We start from the raw sequence: 24,126 nt of genomic DNA on the forward strand, positions 1-24,126 counted from the left end.
AACTGTTCGTTTCTCTAGCTTGATGTTAACATCAGTAGTTTAGTTGAGTAGAGAGGTTACAGGAACTAATGAACGGCTCAGGGATCGACAGTAATACTCTGAGGCGTTATAACAGGAACTAATGAACGGCTCAGGTATCGACAGTAGAGAGGTTACAGGAACTAATGAACGGCTCAGGAATCGACAGTAGAGAGGTTACAGGAACTAATGAACGGCTCGGGGATCGACAGTAGAGAGGTTACAGGAACTAATGAACGGCTCAGGTATCGACAGTAGAGAGGTTACAGGAACTAATGAACGGCTCAGGAATCGACAGTAGAGAGGTTACAGGAACTAATGAACGGCTCGGGGATCGACAGTAGAGAGGTTACAGGAACTAATGAACGGCTCGGGGATCGACAGTAGAGAGGTTACAGGAACTAATGAACGGCTCGGGGATCGACAGTAGAGAGGTTACAGGAACTAATGAACGGCTCGGGGATCGACAGTAGAGAGGTTACAGGAACTAATGAACGGCTCAGGAATCGACAGTAGAGAGGTTACAGGAACTAATGAACGGCTCAGGGATCGACAGTAGAGAGGTTACAGGAACTAATGAACGGCTCAGGAATCGACAGTAGAGAGGTTACAGGAACTAATGAACGGCTCAGGGATCGACAGTAGAGAGATACTGACAGGATGAGAAAGTCTTGTCAGGTCTGTCTCATATATTTTTAGAGGGAATCTTAAAAGGGAGACAACTGTTTCACAGTATCTGACTGTGTGTGTGTGTGTGTGTGTGTGTGTGTGTGTGTGTGTGTGTGTGTGTGTGTGTGTGTGTGTGTGTGTGTGTGTGTGTGTGTGTGTGTGTATGTGTGTGTGTGTCTGTGTCTGTGTGTGTGTGTGTGTGTGTGTGTCTGTGTGTCTGTGTGTGTGTGTGTGTGCGCGTTGGTGAGTGTGTGCATGCTCGTGCGTATATGTGTGTGCGAGCTTGTGTGTGTTTACAGTCCCACTGGGAGAAGGAAACAGACATAGATGGGGTGTATCTATCTAGAGCTGTTCTTTCAGAGACTCCCTTTTGACAGAAGAAACCCTCTGTCATTTCATTTCATTTGAAGAAGTAAAATGATCCCTGTCAGTTTGAGAGGACCATGTCTCTCTCTCTCTCTCTCTCAGGCACACAGGCAGACAGACAGACAGATAGATAGACCGACGGACAGGCAGATAGACAGACAGACGGACAGGCAGAGAGACAGACAGACGTACAGGCAGAGAGACAGACAGGCAGAGAGACAGATGGACAGGCAGATAGACAGAGAGACAGACAGGCAGACAGACAGACAGACAGACAGACAGACAGACATATTCTAAGAACATATGAAGGCAGAAGATGATTGGAGAGATTGAATTGGTGGAGATTTCCCTCGGGAGATCGGTTCAGTGCTCGACCAGTTTGTTTGTATATTTGGATGGATGTGAGAAGGGAAAGTGTTCTTCATTTTTCCCACTCAGTCTCTTCTCATCAAAATACATTCATGGGTATCTGAGTATAATTTTTTGGGTGTGTGGCACATTGTGAAGGTTTCAGACCTACATCTCTTTTTGCTGCTTTTCCACAGGCAGCCCAATTCTTCTATTCTGTCATGTTGTTTGGCCATAATCCGACAAAATATCAGAATTGGGGTGGTGCCTGTGTAAACGCAGCATTAGTGTCTGTGATGTTAGTTCTAGTCGTATCCTCTCAGAGTACTAGTATCTGTAACGAAGCTTTGTGTCTCTCTTATGCATTGTATGTTCCTGCCCCCCTCAGTACCGGGAGCTATCCCTCTGGACTCCATCCAGGGCAGTGCTTATGAAGAGAAGATGATCCTGAAATGGAGAGAACCAGCCCAGACCTACGGAATCATCACTCAGTACGAGGTAATTCGTGAATTTATTGATTGATTGAATGAATGATCGATTGATTGAATTTAGTCAATTATCAAACAGTCTTTTTTTTTCTCTCTTCTGAGATTCTCTTAGAGAACCACTGGAGCAATACACCTCCTTATTCCTGTTGAACAACCTCAAATGGGCAAAACAAATCTGAAAATTTCACACATCCCAGACCATGTACTTTTCCAGGCTACTAAAACTACAGGCTATGTGCCCATTTAATGGTTGTTTATACCCATGCCGGCTAAACTATATTTAATGCTGAATATTAAGTAGGTTTTCTACCTTACCCCCCCCCCCCCCCCCAAGAAAAAAAAAATAGAGGAGAATTAGGCATTGGTCTGAAACCGAAAAATAACGGAAATTCACATGAGCACCACAATGCCTACTCCACCCATGCTCTACCAAGGTTTTCCAGCACACAGCTTTGACCTACAACAGAAGCTACTGCATGTTGGTCTATTGCATTTCAAGCAATGTGTGTGCAGGTTACTTAGGATTCAAACCTCCCAAAACTACCTTTTCAAGCTTTTCTTAAAAATTATATTAAAGCAAGCTTTTAGCTAAAAAGGCCTATATCCTGTGTACCACCACTACCATGTCACAACACAACTGATTGGCTCAAGCACAGTACATTCCACAAATTGACTTTTGACAAGGCACACCTGTTAATTGAAACGCATTCCAGGTGACTACCTCATGAAGCTGGTTGAGAGAATACCAAGAGTGTGCAAAGCTGTCATCAAGGCAGAGAGAGGGTGGCTACCTTGATAAATGTAAAATATAAAATATATTTGGATTTTGTTTAACACTTTTATGGTTACTACATGACTCCATATTATATTGTTATTTTATAGTTTTGATGTCTTCACTATTATTCTATAATGTAGACAATAGTTAAAAATAAAGAAAAATACCTTGAATGATTAGGTGTATCCAAACTTTTGACTGGTACTGTCTATATATGCAGTATATATATTATAACACCTATTCAGCATCGTTCAAACCCTCCTAAGCCTTAGCCCCACCCATCTCTTTAAGGACTCACATGTGAGGCCATGTGCTAAAAAGAGTGAGTAAGGTAGTGTAGTAAACAACCAAAGATTTCAAGACTAAAAGTGGTGAAAGTAGAAGCCTAGAATAAGGAAAAACTCTGTGTAAAAATACACTTTATCTAGTCCTTGGCCTATATTCTCATCTGACTTTGAAAGTGTCCAGATACAAATACAGTTTTTTAATTATTAGATCATTCTTACCCAGACACACTTGTCTAAATTTATGGGTCATGTGAAAGAAATGCTATAACCCCCCCCCCCAGCCACATCTAGCTAAGTGGACTACTGTCTAGACATGTTCATGAAATACAATAGATGACCCTAGTCAACCCCAGACACATCTAGCTAAGTGGATGGGTCACTACTGTCTAGACATGTTCATGAAATACAATAGATGACCCTAGTCAACCCCAGACACATCTAGCTAAGTGGATGGGTCACTACTGTCTAGACATGTTCATGAAATACAATAGATGACCCTAGTCAACCCCAGACACATCTAGCTAAGTGGATGGGTCACTACTGTCTAGACATGTTCATGAAATACAATAGATGACCCTAGTCAACCCCAGCCACATCTAGCTAAGTGGATGGGTCACTACTGTATAGACATGTTCACCTAGCTAACTTGATGGGTCACTACTGTCTAGACATGTTCACCTAGCTAACTTGATGGGTCACTACTGTCTAGACATGTTCACCCAGCTAACTTGATGGGTCACTACTGTCTAGACATGTTCACCTAGCTAACTTGATGGGTCACTACTGTCTAGACATGTTCACCTAGCTAACTTGATGGGTCACTACTATCTAGACATGTTCACCTAGCTAACTTGATGGGTCACTACTGTCTAGACATGTTCACCTAGCTAACTTGATGGGTCACTACTGTCTAGACATGTTCACCTAGCTAACTTGATGGGTCACTACTGTCTAGACATGGTCACCTAGCTAACTTGATGGGTCACTACTGTCTAGACATGTTCACCTAGCTAACTTGATGGGTCACTACTGTCTAGACATGTTCACCTAGCTAACTTGATGGGTCACTACTGTCTAGACATGTTCACCTAGCTAACTTGATGGGTCACTACTGTCTAGACATGTTCACCTAGCTAACTTGATGGGTCACTACTGTCTAGACATGTTCACCTAGCTAACTTGATGGGTCACTACTGTCTAGACATGTTCACCTAGCTAACTTGATGGGTCACTACTGTCTAGACATGTTCACCTAGCTAACTTGATGGGTCACTACTGTCTAGACATGTTCACCTAGCTAACTTGATGGGTCACTACTGTCTAGACATGTTCACCTAGCTAACTTGATGGGTCACTACTGTCTAGACATGTTCACCTAGCTAACTTGATGGGTCACTACTGTCTAGACATGTTCACCTAGCTAACTTGATGGGTCACTACTGTCTAGACATGTTCATCTAGCTAACTTGATGGGTCACTACTGTCTAGACATGTTCACCCAGCTAACTTGATGGGTCACTACTGTCTAGACATGTTCATCTAGCTAACTTGATGGGTCACTACTGTCTAGACATGTTCACCTAGCTAACTTGATGGGTCACTACTGTCTAGACATGTTCACCTAGCTAACTTGATGGGTCACTACTGTCTAGACATGGTCACCTAGCTAACTTGATGGGTCACTATCAATCAATCAATCAATCAAATTTATTTTATATAGCCCTTCGTACATCAGCTGATATCTCAAAGTGCTGTACAGAAACCCAGCCTAAAACCCCAAACAGCAAGCAATGCAGGTGAAGAAGCACGGTGGCTAGGAAAAACTCCCTAGAAAGGCCAAAACCTAGGAAGAAACCTAGAGAGGAACCAGGCTATGTGGGGTGGCCAGTCCTCTTCTGGCTGTGCCGGGTGGAGATTATAACAAAACATGGTCAAGATGTTCAAATGTTCATAAATGACCAGCATGGTCGAATAATAATAAGGCAGAATAGTTGAAACTGGAGCAGCAGCACAGTCAGGTGGACTGGGGACAGCAAGGAGTCATCATGTCAGGTATTCCTGGGGCATGGTCCTAGGGCTCAGGTCCTCCGAGAGAGAGAAAGAAAGAGAGAATTAGAGAGAGCATATGTGGGATGGCCAGTCCTCTACTGGCTGTGCCGGGTGGAGATTATAACAGAACATGGCCAAGATGTTCAAATGTTCATAAATGATCAGCATGGTCGAATAATAATAAGGCAGAACAGTTGAAACTGGAGCAGCAGCACAGCCAGGTGGACTGGGGACAGCAAGGAGTCATCATGTCAGGTAGTCCTGGGGCATGGTCCTAGGGCTCAGGTCCTCCGAGAGAGAGAAAGAGAGAAGGAGAGAATTAGAGAACGCACACTTAGATTCACACAGGACACCGAATAGGACAGGAGAAGTACTCCAGATATAACAAACTGACCCTAGCCCCCCGACACAAACTACTGCAGCATAAATACTGGAGGCTGAGACAGGAGGGGTCAGGAGACACTGTGGCCCACTCCGAGGACACCCCCAGACAGGGCCAAACAGGAAGGATATAACCCCACCCACTTTGCCAAAGCACAGCCCCCACACCACTAGAGGGATATCTTCAACCACCAACTTACCATCCTGAGACAAGGCTGAGTATAGCCCACAAAGACCTCCGCCACGGCACAACTTAAGGGGGGGGGGGGGCGCCAACCCAGACAGGATGACCACATCAGTGACTCAACCCACTCAGGTGACGCACCTCCTCCAGGGACGGCATGAGAGAGCCCCAGTAAAGCCAGTGACTCAGCCCCTGTAATAGGGTTAGAGGCAGAGAATTCCAGTGGAAAGAGGGGAACCGGCCAGGCAGAGACAGCAAGGGTGGTTCGTTGCTCCAGAGCCTTTCCGTTCACCCTCCCACTCCTGGGCCAGACTACACTCAATCATATGACCCACTGAAGAGATGAGTCTTCAGTAGAGACTTAAAGGTTGAGACCGAGTTTGCGTCTCTGACATGGGTAGGCAGACCGTTCCATAAAAATGGAGCTCTATAGGAGAAAGCCCTGCCTCCAGCTGTTTGCTTAAAAATTCTAGGGACAATTAGGAGGCCTGCGTCTTGTGACCGTAGCGTACGTGTAGGTATGTACGGCAGGACCAAATCAGAGAGATAGATAGGAGCAAGCCCATGTAATGCTTTGTAGGTTAGCAGTAAAACCTTGAAATCAGCCCTTGCTTTGACAGGAAGCCAGTGTAGAGAGGCTAGCACTGGAGTAATATGATCAAATTTTTTGGTTCTAGTCAGGATTCTAGCAGCCGTATTTAGCACTAACTGAAGTTTATTTAGTGCTTTATCCGGGTAGCCGGAAAGTAGAGCATTGCAGTAGTCTAACCTGGAAGTGACAAAAGCATGGATTAATTTTTCTGCATCATTTTTGGACAGAAAGTTCCTGATTTTTGCAATGTTACGTAGATGGAAAAAAGCTGTCCTTGAAATGGTCTTGATATGTTCTTCAAAAGAGAGATCAGGGTCCAGAGTAACGCCGAGGTCCTTCACAGTTTTATTTGAGACGACTGTACAACCATTAAGATTAATTGTCAGATTCAACAGAAGATCTCTTTGTTTCTTGGGACCTAGAACAAGCATCTCTGTTTTGTCCGAGTTTAAAAGTAGAAAGTTTGCAGCCATCCACTTCCTTATGTCTGAAACACATTCTTCTAGCAAGGGCAATTTTGGGGCTTCACCATGTTTAATTGAAATGTACAGCTGTGTGTCATCTGCATAGCAGTGAAAGTTAACATTATGTTTTCGAATAACATCCCCAAGAGGTAAAATATATAGTGAAAACAATAGTGGTCCTAAAACGGAACCTTGAGGAACACCGAAATTTACAGTTGATTTGTCAGAGGACAAACCATTCACAGAGACAAACTGATATCTTTCCGACAGATAAGATCTAAACCAGGCCAGAACTCTTCCGTGTAGACCAATTTGGGTTTCCAATCTCTCCAAAAGAATGTGGTGATCGATGGTATCAAAAGCAGCACTAAGGTCTAGGAGCACGAGGACAGATGCAGAGCCTCGGTCCGATGCCATTAAAATGTCATTTACCACCTTCACAAGTGCCGTCTCAGTGCTATGATGGGGTCTAAAACCAGACTGAAGCATTTCGTATACATTGTTTGTCTTCAGGAAGGCAGTGAGTTGTTGCGCAACAGCCTTTTCTAAAATTTTTGAGAGGAATGGAAGATTCGATATAGGCCGATAGTTTTTTATATTTTCTGGGTCAAGGTTTGGCTTTTTCAAGAGAGGCTTTATTACTGCCACTTTTAGTGAGTTTGGTACACATCCGGTGGATAGAGAGCCGTTTATTATGTTCAACATAGTAGGGCCAAGCACAGGAAGCAGCTCTTTCAGTAGTTTAGTTGGAATAGGGTCCAGTATGCAGCTTGAAGGTTTAGAGGCCATGATTATTTTCATCATTGTGTCAAGAGATATAGTACTAAAACACTTGAGTGTCTCTCTTGATCCTAGGTCCTGGCAGAGTTGTGCAGACTCAGGACAACTGAGCTTTGAAGGAATACGCAGATTTAAGGAAGAGTCCGTAATTTGCTTTCTAATAATCATAATCTTTTCCTCAAAGAAGTTCATGAATTTATCACTGCTAAAGTGAAAGTCATCCTCTCTTGGGGAATGCTGCTTTTTAGTTAGCTTTGTGACAGTATCAAAAAGGAATTTCGGATTGTTCTTATTTTCCTCAATTAAGTTAGAAAAATAGGATGATCGAGCAGCAGTAAGGGCTCTTCGGTACTGCACAGTACTGTCTTTCCAAGCTAGTCGGAAGACTTCCAGTTTGGTGTGGCGCCATTTCCGTTCCAATTTTCTGGAAGCTTGCTTCAGAGCTCGGGTATTTTCTGTGTACCAGGGAGCTAGTTTCTTATGAGAAATGTTTTTAGTTTTTAGGGGTGCAACTGCATCTAGGGTATTGCGCAAGGTTAAGTTGAGTTCCTCAGTTAGGTGGTTAACTGATTTTTGTCCTCTGGCGTCCTTGGGTAGGCAGAAGGAGTCTGGAAGGACATCAAGGAATCTTTGTGTTGTCTGTGAATTTATAGCACGACTTTTGATGATCCTTGGTTGGGGTCTGAGCAGATTATTTGTTGCAATTGCAAACGTAATAAAATGGTGGTCCGATAGTCCAGGATTATGAGGAAAAACATTAAGATCCACAACATTTATTCCATGGGACAAAACTAGGTCCAGCGTATGACTGTGACAGTGAGTGGGTCCAGAGACATGTTGGACAAAACCCACTGAGTCGATGATGGCTCCGAGAGCCTTTTGGAGTGGGTCTGTGGACTTTTCCATGTGAATATTAAAGTCACCAAAGATTAGAATATTATCCGCTATGACTACAAGGTCCGATAGGAATTCAGGGAACTCAGTGAGGAACGCTGTATATGGCCCAGGAGGCCTGTAAACAGTAGCTATAAAAAGTGATTGAGTAGGCTGCATAGATTTCATGACTAGAAGCTCAAAAGACGAAAACGTCATTTTTTTTTTTGTAAATTGAAATTTGCTATCGTAAATGTTAGCAACACCTCCGCCTTTGCGGGATGCACGGGGGATATGGTCACTAGTGTAGCCAGGAGGTGAGGCCTCATTTAACACAGTAAATTCATCAGGCTTAAGCCATGTTTCAGTCAGGCCAATCACATCAAGATTATGATCAGTGATTAGTTCATTGACTATAATTGCCTTTGAAGTAAGGGATCTAACATTAAGTAGCCCTATTTTGAGATGTGAGGTATCATGATCTCTTTCAATAATGACAGGAATGGAGGTGGTCTTTATCCTAGTGAGATTGCTAAGGCGAACACCGCCATGTTTAGTTTTGCCCAACCTAGGTCGAGGCACAGACACGGTCTCAATGGTGATAGCTGAGCTGACTACACTGACTGTGCTAGTGGCAGACTCCACTATGCTGGCAGGCTGGCTAACAGCCTGCTGCCTGGCCTGCACCCTATTTCATTGTGGAGCTAGAGGAGTTAGAGCCCTGTCTATGTTGGTAGATAAAATGAGAGCACCCCTCCAGCTAGGATGGAGTCCGTCACTCCTCAGCAGGTCAGGCTTGGTCCTGTTTGTGGGCGAGTCCCAGAAAGAGGGCCAATTATCTACAAATTCTATCTTTTGGGAGGGGCAGAAAACAGTTTTCAACCAGCGATTGAGTTGTGAGACTCTGCTGTAGAGCTCATCACTCCCCCTAACTGGGAGGGGGCCAGAGACAATTACTCGATGCCGACACATCTTTCTAGCTGATTTACACGCAGAAGCTATGTTGCGCTTGGTGATCTCTGACTGTTTCATCCTAACATCGTTGGTGCCGACGTGGATAACAATATCTCTATACTCTCTACACTCGCCAGTTTTAGCTTTAGCCAGCACCATCTTCAGATTAGCCTTAACGTCGGTAGCCCTGCCCCCCGGTAAACAGTGTATGATCGCTGGATGATTCTCAAGTCTAATACTGCGGGTAATGGAGTCGCCAATGACTAGAGTTTTCAATTTGTCAGAGCTAATGGTGGGAAGCTTCGGCGTCTCAGACCCCGTAACGGGAGGAGTAGAGACCAGAGAAGACTCGGCCTCTGACTCCGACCCGCTGCTTAATGGGGAAAACCGGTTGAAAGTTTCTGTCGGCTGAATGAGCGACACCGGTTGAGCGTTCCTACAGCATTTCCTTCCAGAAACCGTGAGAAAGTTGTCCGGCTGCGGGGACTGTGCCAGGGGATTTATACTACTATCTGTACTTACTGGTGGCACAGACGCTGTTTCATCCTTTCCTACACTGAAATTACCCTTGCCTAGCGATTGCGTCTGAAGCTGGGCTTGTAGCACAGCTATCCTCGCCGTAAGGCGAGTACAGCGACTACAATTAGAAGGCATCATGTTAATGTTACTACTTAGCTTCGGCTGTTGGAGGTCCTGACGAATCGTGTCCAGATAAAGCGTCCGGAGTGAAAAAGTTGAGTAGGAAAAAACAAAAATATAAACGGTAATTAAAAAGTAAAAACCGTAAATTTGTCAGGTAGCAAAACAGGTTGGCAACAAAACGCACAGCAACTCAAAAACAAGTCTGCAAGTCGTGACCGGAAATGACGTATGGTCTCTGGTTACACAGAGTGAGCGACACCGGTTGAGCGTTCCTACAGCATTTCCTTCCAGAAACAGTGAGAAAGTTGTCTACTGTCTAGACTACTGTCTAGACATGTTCACCTAGCTAACTTGATGGGTCACTACTGTCTAGACATGTTCACCTAGCTAACTTGATGGGTCACTACTGTCTAGACATGGTCACCTAGCTAACTTGATGGGTCACTACTGTCTAGACATGTTCACCTAGCTAACTTGATGGGTCACTACTGTCTAGACATGTTCACCTAGCTAACTTGATGGGTCACTACTGTCTAGACATGTTCACCTAGCTAACTTGATGGGTCACTACTGTCTAGACATGTTCACCTAGCTAACTTGATGGGTCACTACTGTCTAGACATGTTCACCTAGCTAACTTGATGGGTCACTACTGTCTATACATGTTCACCTAGCTAACTTGATGGGTCACTACTGTCTAGACATGTTCACCTAGCTAACTTGATGGGTCACTACTGTCTAGACATGTTCACCTAGCTAACTTGATGGGTCATGTGATCATCTGGCGAAGTCTTTCGTTTAGACATGCTTTTATTTATTGTCATTTGTTTATTTACCTGTATTCAACTGTTTTTTATTTTATTTTTTTATTTAACCAGGCAAGCCAGTTAAGAACAACTTCTTATTTACAATGACGGCCTACCAAAAGGCAAAAGACCTCCTGCTGGGAGTGGGGTTGGTTTTGAAAAAAAAATAAAAATTGAAAAGTGAATGACTAAAGTTATATACATGGGATGCTGTAGTGAATTTCAGAATGTCTGGAATAGAAAAGGCAGAAATAAAACAATTAAATAAAAAGTAAATATAGGACAACAGAGAGAGAGACAACACAACACTACATAAATATAGGACAACACAACACTACATAAATATAGGACAACACAACACTACATAAATATAGGACATAACACATCATGATCAGAGAGACAACACAACACTACATAAATATAGGACAACACATCACGATCAGAGAGACAACACAACACTACATAAATATAGGACAACACATCACGATCAGAGAGACAACACAACACTACATAAATATAGGACAACACATCACGATAAATATAGGACAACACAACACTACATAAATATAGGACAATACACACATCACGATCAGAGAGACAACACAACACTACATAAATATAGGACAACACAACACTACATAAATATAGGACAACACAACACTACATAAATATAGGACAACAGAGAGACAACACAACACTACATAAATATAGGACAACACATCACGATAAATATAGGACAACACAACACTACATAAATATAGGACAATACACACATCACGATCAGAGAGACAACACAACACTACATAAATATAGGACAACACAACACTACATAAATATAGGACAACAGAGAGACAACACAACACTACATAAATATAGGACAACAGAGAGAGACAACACAACACTACATAAATATAGGACAACACATCACGATCAGAGACAACACAACACTACATAAATATAGGACAATACACACATCATGATCAGAGAGACAACACAACACTACATAAATATAGGACAACACATCATGATAAGAGAGACAACACAACACTACATAAATATAGGACAATACATCACGATCAGAGAGACAACACAACACTACATAAATATAGGACAATACATCACGATCAGAGAGACAACACAACACTACATAAATATAGGACAATACATCACGATCAGAGAGACAACACAACACTACATAAATATAGGACAACAGAGAGACAACACAACACTACATAAATATAGGACAATACACACATCACGATAAGAGAGACAACACAACACTACATAAATATAGGACAACACATCATGATAAGAGAGACAACACAACACTACATAAATATAGGACAATACATCACGATCAGAGAGACAACACAACACTACATAAATATAGGACAACACATCACGATCAGAGAGACAACACAACACTACATAAATATAGGACAACACACACATCACGATAAGAGAGACAACACAACACTACATAAATATAGGACAACACATCACGATAAGAGAGACAACACAACACTACATAAATATAGGACAAAACACACATCACGATAAGAGAGACAACACAACACTACATAAATATAGGACATAACACACATCACGATAAGAGAGACAACACAACACTACATAAATATAGGACAAAACACACATCACGATAAGAGAGACAACACAACACTACATAAATATAGGACATAACACACATCACGATAAGAGAGACAACACAACACTACATAAATATTGGACAACACATCACGATCAGAGAGACAACACTACACTACATAAATATAGGACAACAGAGAGACAACACAACACTACATAAATATAGGACAACACATCACGATCAGAGAGACAACACTACACTACATAAATATAGGACAACACATCATGATAAGAGAGACAACACAACACTACATAAATATAGGACAACACATCACGATCAGAGAGACAACACAACACTACATAAATATAGGACAACACATCACGATCAGAGAGACAACACTACACTACATAAATATAGGACAACACATCATGATAAGAGAGACAACACAACACTACATAAATATAGGACAACACATCATGATAAGAGAGACAACACAACACTACATAAATATAGGACAACACATCATGATAAGAGAGACAACACAACACTACATAAATATAGGACAACACATCACGATAAGAGAGACAACACAACACTACATAAATATAGGACAAAACACACATCACGATAAGAGAGACAACACAACACTACATAAATATAGGACATAACACACATCACGATAAGAGAGACAACACAACACTACATAAATATAGGACAATACACACATCATGATAAGAGAGACAACACAACACTACATAAATATAGGACAATACACACATCATGATAAGAGAGACAACACAACACTACATAAATATAGGACATAACACATCACGATCAGAGAGACAACACAACACTACATAAATATAGGACATAACACATCACGATCAGAGAGACAACACAACACTACATAAATATAGGACAAAACACACATCACGATAAGAGAGACAACACAACACTACATAAATATAGGACAAAACTCACATCACGATAAGAGAGACAACACAACACTACATAAATATAGGACAATACACACATCATGATCAGAGAGACAACACAACACTACATAAATATAGGACAAAACACACATCACGATCAGAGAGACAACACAACACTACATAAATATAGGACAACACATCACGATCAGAGAGACAACACAACACTACATAAATATAGGACAAAACACACATCACGATCAGAGAGACAACACAACACTACATAAATATAGGACAACACATCACGATAAGAGAGACAACACAACACTACATAAATATAGGACAACACATCACGATCAGAGAGACAACACAACACTACATAAATATAGGACAATACACACATCATGATCAGAGAGACAACACAACACTACATAAATATAGGACAACACATCACGATCAGAGAGACAACACAACACTACATAAATATAGGACAACACATCACGATCAGAGAGACAACACAACACTACATAAATATAGGACAATACACACATCATGATCAGAGAGACAACACAACACTACATAAATATAGGACAACACATCACGATCAGAGAGACAACACAACACTACATAAATATAGGACAATACACACATCATGATCAGAGAGACAACACAACACTACATAAATATAGGACAACACATCACGATCAGAGAGACAACACAACACTACATAAATATAGGACAATACACACATCACGATCAGAGAGACAACACAACACTACATAAATATAGGACAATACACACATCATGATCAGAGAGACAACACAACACTACATAAATATAGGACAACACATCACGATCAGAGAGACAACACAACACTACATAAATATAGGACAATACACACATCACGATCAGAGAGACAACACAACACTACATAAATATAGGACAACACATCACGATCAGAGAGACAACACAACACTACATAAATATAGGACAATACACACATCACGATAAGAGAGACAACACAACACTACATAAATATAGGACAAAACACACATCACGATAAGAGAGACAACACAACACTACATAAATATAGGACAAAACACACATCACGATAAGAGAGACAACACAACACTACATAAATATAGGACAATACACACATCATGATCAGAGAGACAACACAACACTACATAAATATAGGACAAAACACACATCACGATCAGAGAGACAACACAACACTACATAAATATAGGACAACACATCACGATCAGAGAGACAACACAACACTACATAAATATAGGACAAAACACACATCACGATCAGAGAGACAACACAACACTACATAAATATAGGACAATACACACATCATGATCAGAGAGACAACACAACACTACATAAATATAGGACAACACATCACGATCAGAGAGACAACACAACACTACATAAATATAGGACAATACACACATCACGATCAGAGAGACAACACAACACTACATAAATATAGGACAAAACACACATCACGATCAGAGAGACAACACAACACTACATAAATATAGGACATAACACATCACGATAAGAGAGACAACACTACATAAATATAGGACAACACATCACGATCAGAGAGACAACACAACACTACATAAATATAGGACAACAGAGAGACAACACAACACTACATAAATATAGGACAATACACACATCACGATAAGAGAGACAACACAACACTACATAAATATAGGACAACACATCATGATAAGAGAGACAACACAACACTACATAAATATAGGACAATACATCACGATCAGAGAGACAACACAACACTACATAAATATAGGACAACACACACATCACGATAAGAGAGACAACACAACACTACATAAATATAGGACAACACATCACGATAAGAGAGACAACACAACACTACATAAATATAGGACATAACACACATCACGATAAGAGAGACAACACAACACTACATAAATATAGGACAAAACACACATCACGATAAGAGAGACAACACAACACTACATAAATATAGGACATAACACACATCACGATAAGAGAGACAACACAACACTACATAAATATTGGACAACACATCACGATCAGAGAGACAACACTACACTACATAAATATAGGACAACAGAGAGACAACACAACACTACATAAATATAGGACAACACATCACGATCAGAGAGACAACACTACACTACATAAATATAGGACAACACATCATGATAAGAGAGACAACACAACACTACATAAATATAGGACAACACATCACGATCAGAGAGACAACACAACACTACATAAATATAGGACAACACATCACGATCAGAGAGACAACACTACACTACATAAATATAGGACAACACATCATGATAAGAGAGACAACACAACACTACATAAATATAGGACAACACATCATGATAAGAGAGACAACACAACACTACATAAATATAGGACAACACATCATGATAAGAGAGACAACACAACACTACATAAATATAGGACAACACATCACGATAAGAGAGACAACACAACACTACATAAATATAGGACAAAACACACATCACGATAAGAGAGACAACACAACACTACATAAATATAGGACATAACACACATCACGATAAGAGAGACAACACAACACTACATAAATATAGGACAATACACACATCATGATAAGAGAGACAACACAACACTACATAAATATAGGACAATACACACATCATGATAAGAGAGACAACACAACACTACATAAATATAGGACATAACACATCACGATCAGAGAGACAACACAACACTACATAAATATAGGACATAACACATCACGATCAGAGAGACAACACAACACTACATAAATATAGGACAAAACACACATCACGATAAGAGAGACAACACAACACTACATAAATATAGGACAAAACACACATCACGATAAGAGAGACAACACAACACTACATAAATATAGGACAATACACACATCATGATCAGAGAGACAACACAACACTACATAAATATAGGACAAAACACACATCACGATCAGAGAGACAACACAACACTACATAAATATAGGACAACACATCACGATCAGAGAGACAACACAACACTACATAAATATAGGACAAAACACACATCACGATCAGAGAGACAACACAACACTACATAAATATAGGACAACACATCACGATAAGAGAGACAACACAACACTACATAAATATAGGACAACACATCACGATCAGAGAGACAACACAACACTACATAAATATAGGACAATACACACATCATGATCAGAGAGACAACACAACACTACATAAATATAGGACAACACATCACGATCAGAGAGACAACACAACACTACATAAATATAGGACAACACATCACGATCAGAGAGACAACACAACACTACATAAATATAGGACAATACACACATCATGATCAGAGAGACAACACAACACTACATAAATATAGGACAACACATCACGATCAGAGAGACAACACAACACTACATAAATATAGGACAATACACACATCATGATCAGAGAGACAACACAACACTACATAAATATAGGACAACACATCACGATCAGAGAGACAACACAACACTACATAAATATAGGACAATACACACATCACGATCAGAGAGACAACACAACACTACATAAATATAGGACAATACACACATCATGATCAGAGAGACAACACAACACTACATAAATATAGGACAACACATCACGATCAGAGAGACAACACAACACTACATAAATATAGGACAATACACACATCACGATCAGAGAGACAACACAACACTACATAAATATAGGACAACACATCACGATCAGAGAGACAACACAACACTACATAAATATAGGACAATACACACATCACGATAAGAGAGACAACACAACACTACATAAATATAGGACATAACACATCACGATCAGAGAGACAACACAACACTACATAAATATAGGACATAACACATCACGATAAGAGAGACAACACTACATAAATATAGGACAACACATCACGATCAGAGAGACAACACAACACTACATAAATATAGGACAATACACACATCACGATAAGAGAGACAACACAACACTACATAAATATAGGACAAAACACACATCACGATAAGAGAGACAACACAACACTACATAAATATAGGACAAAACACACATCACGATAAGAGAGACAACACAACACTACATAAATATAGGACAAAACACACATCACGATAAGAGAGACAACACAACACTACATAAATATAGGACAAAACACACATCACGATAAGAGAGACAACACAACACTACATAAAGAGAGACCTAAGACAACAACATAGCATGGCAGCAACATATGCCAACACAGCATGGTAGCAGCACAACATGGTAGCAACACAATATGGCAGCAGCACAACATGGTAGCAGAACAAAACATGGTACAAACATAATTTGGCAGACAACAGCACAAAGGGCAAGAAGGTAGAGACAACAATACATCACACAAAGCAGACACAACTGTCAGTAAGAGTGTCCATGATTGAGTCTTTGAATGAAGAGATGGAGATAAAACTGTCCAGTTTGAGTGTTTTGTTGCAGCTCGTTCCAGTCGCTAGCTGCAGCGAACTGAAAAGAGGAGCGACCCAGGGATGTGTGTGCTTTGGTTTGGGGACCTTGAACAGAATGTGACTGGCAGAACGGGTGTTGTATGTTTAGGATAAAGGCTGAAGCTGAAGTAAATATCTCAGATAGGGGAGAGTGAGGCCTAAAGAGGGTTTTATAAATAAGCATCAACCGGGTCTGTCTTGCGACGGGAATACAGAGATGATGTCACGAACGTCGTCAGGGAGATGGCCAAGGTGCAGCGTTGTGCAGCGTAGATTTTCCTTGAATGTCCCCAACAAAACAAGAAACAACAAAAACGAACTTGACGCTGACTAGGACTAAACAGGCCGCTAACACAGACAACTACCCACAGCTAAGATGGCAAAACAGGCTGCCTAAGTATGATTCCCAATCAGAGACAACGATAGACAGCTGTCCCTGATTGAGAACCATACCCAGCCAAAACATAGAAACAGAAAACATAGAAATAAAGAAACTAGAATGCCCACCCTAGTCACACCCTGGCCTAACCAAAATAGAGAATAAAAGCCTCTCTATGGCCAGGGCGTGACAGATTACCAGTTGACCAGTTGACCAGATGACAACATGACCCTTGTTTTTACAGAGAGTGCAGTGATGTGTCCTATAAGGAGCATTGGTGGCAAATCTGATGGCCGAATGGTAAAGAACATCTAACCCCTTGAGAGCACCCTTACGTGCCGATCTATAGATTACGTCTCCATAATCTAGCATGTCATCTGAATCAGGGTTATTTTGGCAGCTCGGGTGAAAGAGGAGTGATTACGAAAGAGGAAACCCGGCATATATTTAACTTTAACCTGCAGCTTTGATATGTGCTGAGAGAAGGACAGTGTACCGTCTAGCCATACTCCCAAGTACTTGATTGAGGTGACTACCTCAAGCTCTAAACCCTCAGAGGAAGTAATCACACCTGTGGGCAGAGGGGAATTCTTCTTACCAAACCACATGACCTTTGTTTTGGAGGTGCTCAGAACAAGGTTAAGGGTAGAGAAAGCTTGTTGGACACTAAGAAAGGTTTGTTTTGGAGGTGTTCAGAACAAGGTTAAGGGCAGAGAAAGCTTGTTGGACACTAAAGAAAGCTTTGTTGTAGAGTGTTTAAAACCTCTTGCAGCTCCCCCCTACTTTGTGCAATTTCCTCCTGAAGACATACCCAAATCTAACAGCCTGTAGCTCAGGCACAGAACCAAGGATATGCATATTCTCGGTACAATTTGAAGGAAAACACTCTGAAGTTTGTGTAAATGTGAATTGAATGTAGGAGAATAACACACAATAGATCTGGTTTAGATAAAACAATGAAAAAAAAATACGTTTTTCTTTTTCTTTTTGTATCCTCATCTTTAAAATGAACAAATGATAAAACAAACATTCAGATAGGAATGTGGAATGGGGACAATTTCAGTGAACAATATAAGAGGGCAACAGTACTTGTGCAAAGTTTCAGAATGATAACTTCCAAAATGAGTGTGCTACATGACATTTATCATGAAGTCACCCAGGTGTCCCACACAAGTAGTCCAAATGTACCCAAGTGGCCAAATTGGTGAAGGTATACATTTAGAAACAAATAACTATATACAAAATGCCAAAATGGTTCTCTAACACACCCCCCCCAAAAAAAAATTCGAAAAAAAAATGAAAAAAAAAAAAAAATGAAAAAAAAAAATATTATTGATAAAAAAAAATATGAACAAAATATATATGTATACATTTACAAAATAACATGGGTAACTATTTACACACTTTCAATATTTGGAAGACACTTAGTCCTCTATCAAATCAAATCAATTTATATAGGCCCAGCCTAAAACCCCAAACAGCAAGCAATGCAGGTGTAGAAGCACAGTGGCTAGGAAACTCCCTAGAAAGGCAAAAACCTAGGAAGAAACCTAGAGAGGAACCAGGCTATGTGGGGTGGCCAGTCCTCTTCTGGCTGTGCCGGGTGGAGATCACAGTGGTTGTAGAGGGTGCAACAGGATAGCACCTCAAGAGTAAAAATGAACAGTTTAGGGTTCCATAGCCGCAGGCAGAACAGTTGAAACTGGAACAGCAGCACGGCCGGGTGGACTGGGGACAGCAAGGAGTCAGTCCTAAGGGCTCAGGTCCTCAGAGAGAGAGAGAAAGAGAGAGAGAGAGAATTAGAGAGTGCATACTTAAATTCACACCGGATACCGGATAAGACTCCCATTTGGAGTCAGTGTCACTGTGAAAGAAAATGTTCAGTTAGAATAGTTTCACATATGAGCCCTGTATCAACAGGTATAATAAACAGATATATAGAGAGTTGAAGGTTGAATATATTATTATATTATTATTACCTGCTAGATCTACTGTCTCTTATATTATGACATTTCAGCTAGATCTACTGTCTCTTATATTATGACAGACCAGCTAGATCTACTGTCTCTTATATTATGACATTTCAGCTAGATCTACTGTCTCTTATATTATGACATTTCAGCTAGATCTACTGTCTCTTATATTATGACAGACCAGCTAGATCTATTGTCTCTTATATTATGACATTTCAGCTAGATCTACTGTCTCTTATATTATGACATTTCAGCTAGATCTATTGTCTCTTATATTATGACATTTCAGCTAGATCTACTGTCTCTTATATTATGACAGACCAGCTAGATCTATTGTCTCTTATATTATGACATTTCAGCTAGATCTACTGTCTCTTATATTATGACATTTCAGCTAGATCTACTGTCTCTTATATTATGACAGACCAGCTAGATCTACTGTCTCTTATATTATGACAGACCAGCTAGATCTACTGTCTCTTATATTATGACAGACCAGCTAGATCTACTGTCTTTATTATATTACAACAGACCAGCTGTATCTACTGTCTCCATTTCACTTTGGTCATCGATGTGGTCCTGCCCTCTCCTCAACAGCCTCAAATAGGCTATTTCATGTGGGTTGGGGTGGGGCGGCAGACACACGCATCTCACATTTCATGACATTAAATGTTTATATATTGCTTCTAAAATAAAATAAAAATCACAAATAATATTTATATTATTAATTAATTTCAAACAAGGGCATTAGCATGATAAGAACTTACCAGTCCAAAACGATGTCCTCTCCCGTTCAAAGAATATTCCTCCACAATCGCTAAATGAAGCGTCCTACAACAATCTCTGTCTCACCTTCCCAATCAATTTATTCTAAAGTTGTGTGTACATCTGTATATCTAGACTTGACTTAGTCGCCATAATGATTGATATATAAACAGCTGAATCTGCGCGTTTACCAAACAATGCAATACGTAATGTGTGTTTCTCCTTCCGGTATGAAAATTCAATAGCGCATGACTCTCTTTACGCTGGAGCTTACTACATGGGTTGGTCTTGCAACACATAAACATGGCCTATTGCCGTTTACCTCAGCTCATTGGCTATCTACCCAGCTAGATTTCAAGACGATCAGTGGTCATTGGGTTAAAAGACAGTCAATAAACGAAACAGCGGGCAAATCATTGGTGCACAATGATGTCCTGACTTGTTGTCTTCAAATCGGTTTCTTTCAGTCAATACGTTCCGCGAAATGGCCCATCAGGTTTGATTGTGTTACAAACAAACCAGTTGATTGCAGTGAAACAAACATGACTGGAAAAGTCACGTTCTGTGTGGGTGATTTACCTGGAATGTGTCTTCGAAAATGGAATGAGACGGAATTCACTACACAAGCGATTCACAAAATGTTTCGTGTTAGGCTATAAAAACGGATTTTATCAAACAAAAGATCATTCATTGTGTAACAATGAGCATTGGAATTACAAACAGACGAAGATCGTCAAAGGTAAACAATTTATTTTAATGCAGTTTGTGATTATGTTACCCCTGTGCTGGTTAAAATAAAACACATTATGGGGCTCTATGCTCAGATAATGGCATAGTATTCTTTCGCAGTAAATCCTTTTTGAATCTGACAACGCAGTTGGATTAGCAAGATTCTAGGCTTTCGATACATGTGAGACACTTGTATTTTCATGAATGTTTAATATGACTATTTATGTAGCGATCACCTTATGTTGTGGAATTTCAGCCCGCTAGCTGGTTCCGTGTGCAGATGACAGAGCTTCCTACTGCCTGAGCTATGTTGTTGATGCAAATTGAGAAGTGCATGGGGCCTAGGATTGAGCCTTGGGGTACTCCCTTGGTGACAGGCAGTGGCTGAGACAGCAGATGTCCTGACTTAATACACTGCACTCTTTGAGAGAGGTAGTTAGCAAACCAGGCCAAAGACTCCTCAGAGACACCAATACTCCTTAGCCGGCCCACAAGAATGGAATGGTCTACTGTATCAAAATCTTTGGCCAAGTCAATAAAAATAGCAACACAACATTGCTTAGAATCAAGGGCAATAGTGAAATCACTGAGGACCTTTAAGGTTGCAGTGACACATCCATAACCTGAGCGGAAACCAGACTGCATACCAGAGAAAATACTATAGACATCAAGAAAGCCAGTCAGTTGATTATTGACACGTTTTTCCAACACGGTTGATAAACAGGGCAAAATAGAAATAGGCCTGTAACAGTTAGGATCAGCTTGATCTCCCCCTTTAAATAAAGGATGAAATGTGGCTGCCTTCCCAGAGAGGAGAGAGGTTATTAAAGGTCACAGGCTTGGTGATGATAGGAGCAGCAACCTTAAAGAAGAAAGTGTCTAAACCCTCTGACCCAGATGTTTTTTTGGGGTCAAGTTTAAGGAGCTCCTTTAGCACCTTGGACTCAGTGACCGCCTGCAGGGAGAAACTTTGTAGCGGGGCAGGAGGAAAAAGAGGGAGGAGCATCAGGACTAGTAGCGTTAGAAGGTGTGGGAGAGGAAATGTTGAACGAGCAAGGAGGCATGGCTGAGTTAAACATGAAACCTGACTTAATGAAGTGGTGATTAAAGAGCTCAGCCATGTGCTCCTTGTCAGTAACAACCATGTCATCAACATTATGGGACATGTGCTCCTTGTAGGTAACAACCACATCATCTACATTTGTGAGGATAACATCGAGGAGAGTAGCCTTTTCTGGGTGTTTGGAGTCATACCTTGTGGGATTGGTAATAATCTGAGAAAGATTTAGGGAGTCTCATTGCTTTAGGACTTGGTCAGGTGGTTTAAGCATGTCCCAGTTTAGGTCACCTAGCAGGACAAATTCAGACTTCATGTAAGGGGCCAGGAGAGAGCTTAGGGCAGGTAGGATACAGGCCAGTGCTGATGGAGGACGATAGCACCCAGCAACAGTCAACGAAGAGATATTTGAAAGTGTAATGCATAAAACCATGAAATCAAATTGTTTGTGGACCGACTTTGTGGAGACCACAGAGCACTGAAGGTGATCCTTGGTAAGGATTGCCACTCCACCACCTCTGGAAGATCTGTCATGCCAAAACAGTTTATAACCAGAAAGGTTAACATCAGCATTCAAAACACTCTTCCTTAACCACATCTCAGTAATGACCAACACATCTGGATTGGAGCTGTAAACCCACACTTTCAATTGATACATTTTAGCTAATAAGCTTCTAGTGTTATAACATGCAGAAAACCCAGGCTTTTACGAGAGCAGAAATCAGTGAAACAGATATCAGACCACAAGTGAGAATTGGGGATAGCAACAGGAGATGGGCCAGGGTGTACATACACATTTCCAGATATCATCAGCAGTAATACAAACAGGGCACGGCAGAGGACAGGGAGAGCTCTGCAGTGTTGATTTATGACATTTGAATGTGCATTAGATGGCAACAAGATCATATTGTACAGCAATTTCATCAGGTAACATGAATACAAAGCCGGCGAGAGGCCAAAATAGGATGGGAGGCCAAGAGTCTGTGTAACCAATAGAGAGTCAGAGTCCCTAGTGTGGGAACAAACAGTCTGTCCCACGATTGGGTAAACAAGAAAGTTCATAGTTAACAAAGCATGCAGGAGTCATGAGGCAAGTAGCAAAATAGTTAAAAATGCACAATAAAAAATATATATTGATTTGGGGCTAGCCATTGCAAGTTCATAGTTACTATCCCCAACAGTGTGTGTGTGCTGGAGGGGAGCGAAAGCTCGGGAGAGAGGGGGGAGTGTGGTGGGGGTACCTGTACTAGACAGGTGGAGACAGACCAGGGAGAGAGGGGGGAGTGTGGTGGGGGTCCCTATACTAGACAGGTGGAGACAGACTTGGACAGACGGTGAACAGATCTCCAGGTGGAATCCAAGCAGCATTGCAGCAGGTAACGGAAGTAGGGAGACTATTTCAT

At 40.9% G+C, this 24,126-nt stretch overlaps 1 pseudogene across 1 annotated transcript in view; it reads left to right on the plus strand.

Moving 5' to 3' along the window:
• LOC110530822 (receptor-type tyrosine-protein phosphatase mu-like) overlaps positions 1-24,126 on the plus strand; it is a 583,690-nt pseudogene that overhangs the window by 274,434 nt on the left and 285,130 nt on the right. Inside the window, exon 10 of the transcript XR_016482710.1 lies at positions 1,790-1,899. The product of XR_016482710.1 is annotated as a receptor-type tyrosine-protein phosphatase mu-like (transcript). The remainder of the gene's footprint in view (positions 1-1,789; positions 1,900-24,126) is intronic.

This window comes from Oncorhynchus mykiss, chromosome 8 (genome assembly GCF_057628025.1).
Source record: "Oncorhynchus mykiss isolate SJ-2025 chromosome 8, ASM5762802v1, whole genome shotgun sequence".
Lineage (NCBI taxonomy): Eukaryota > Metazoa > Chordata > Actinopteri > Salmoniformes > Salmonidae > Oncorhynchus > Oncorhynchus mykiss.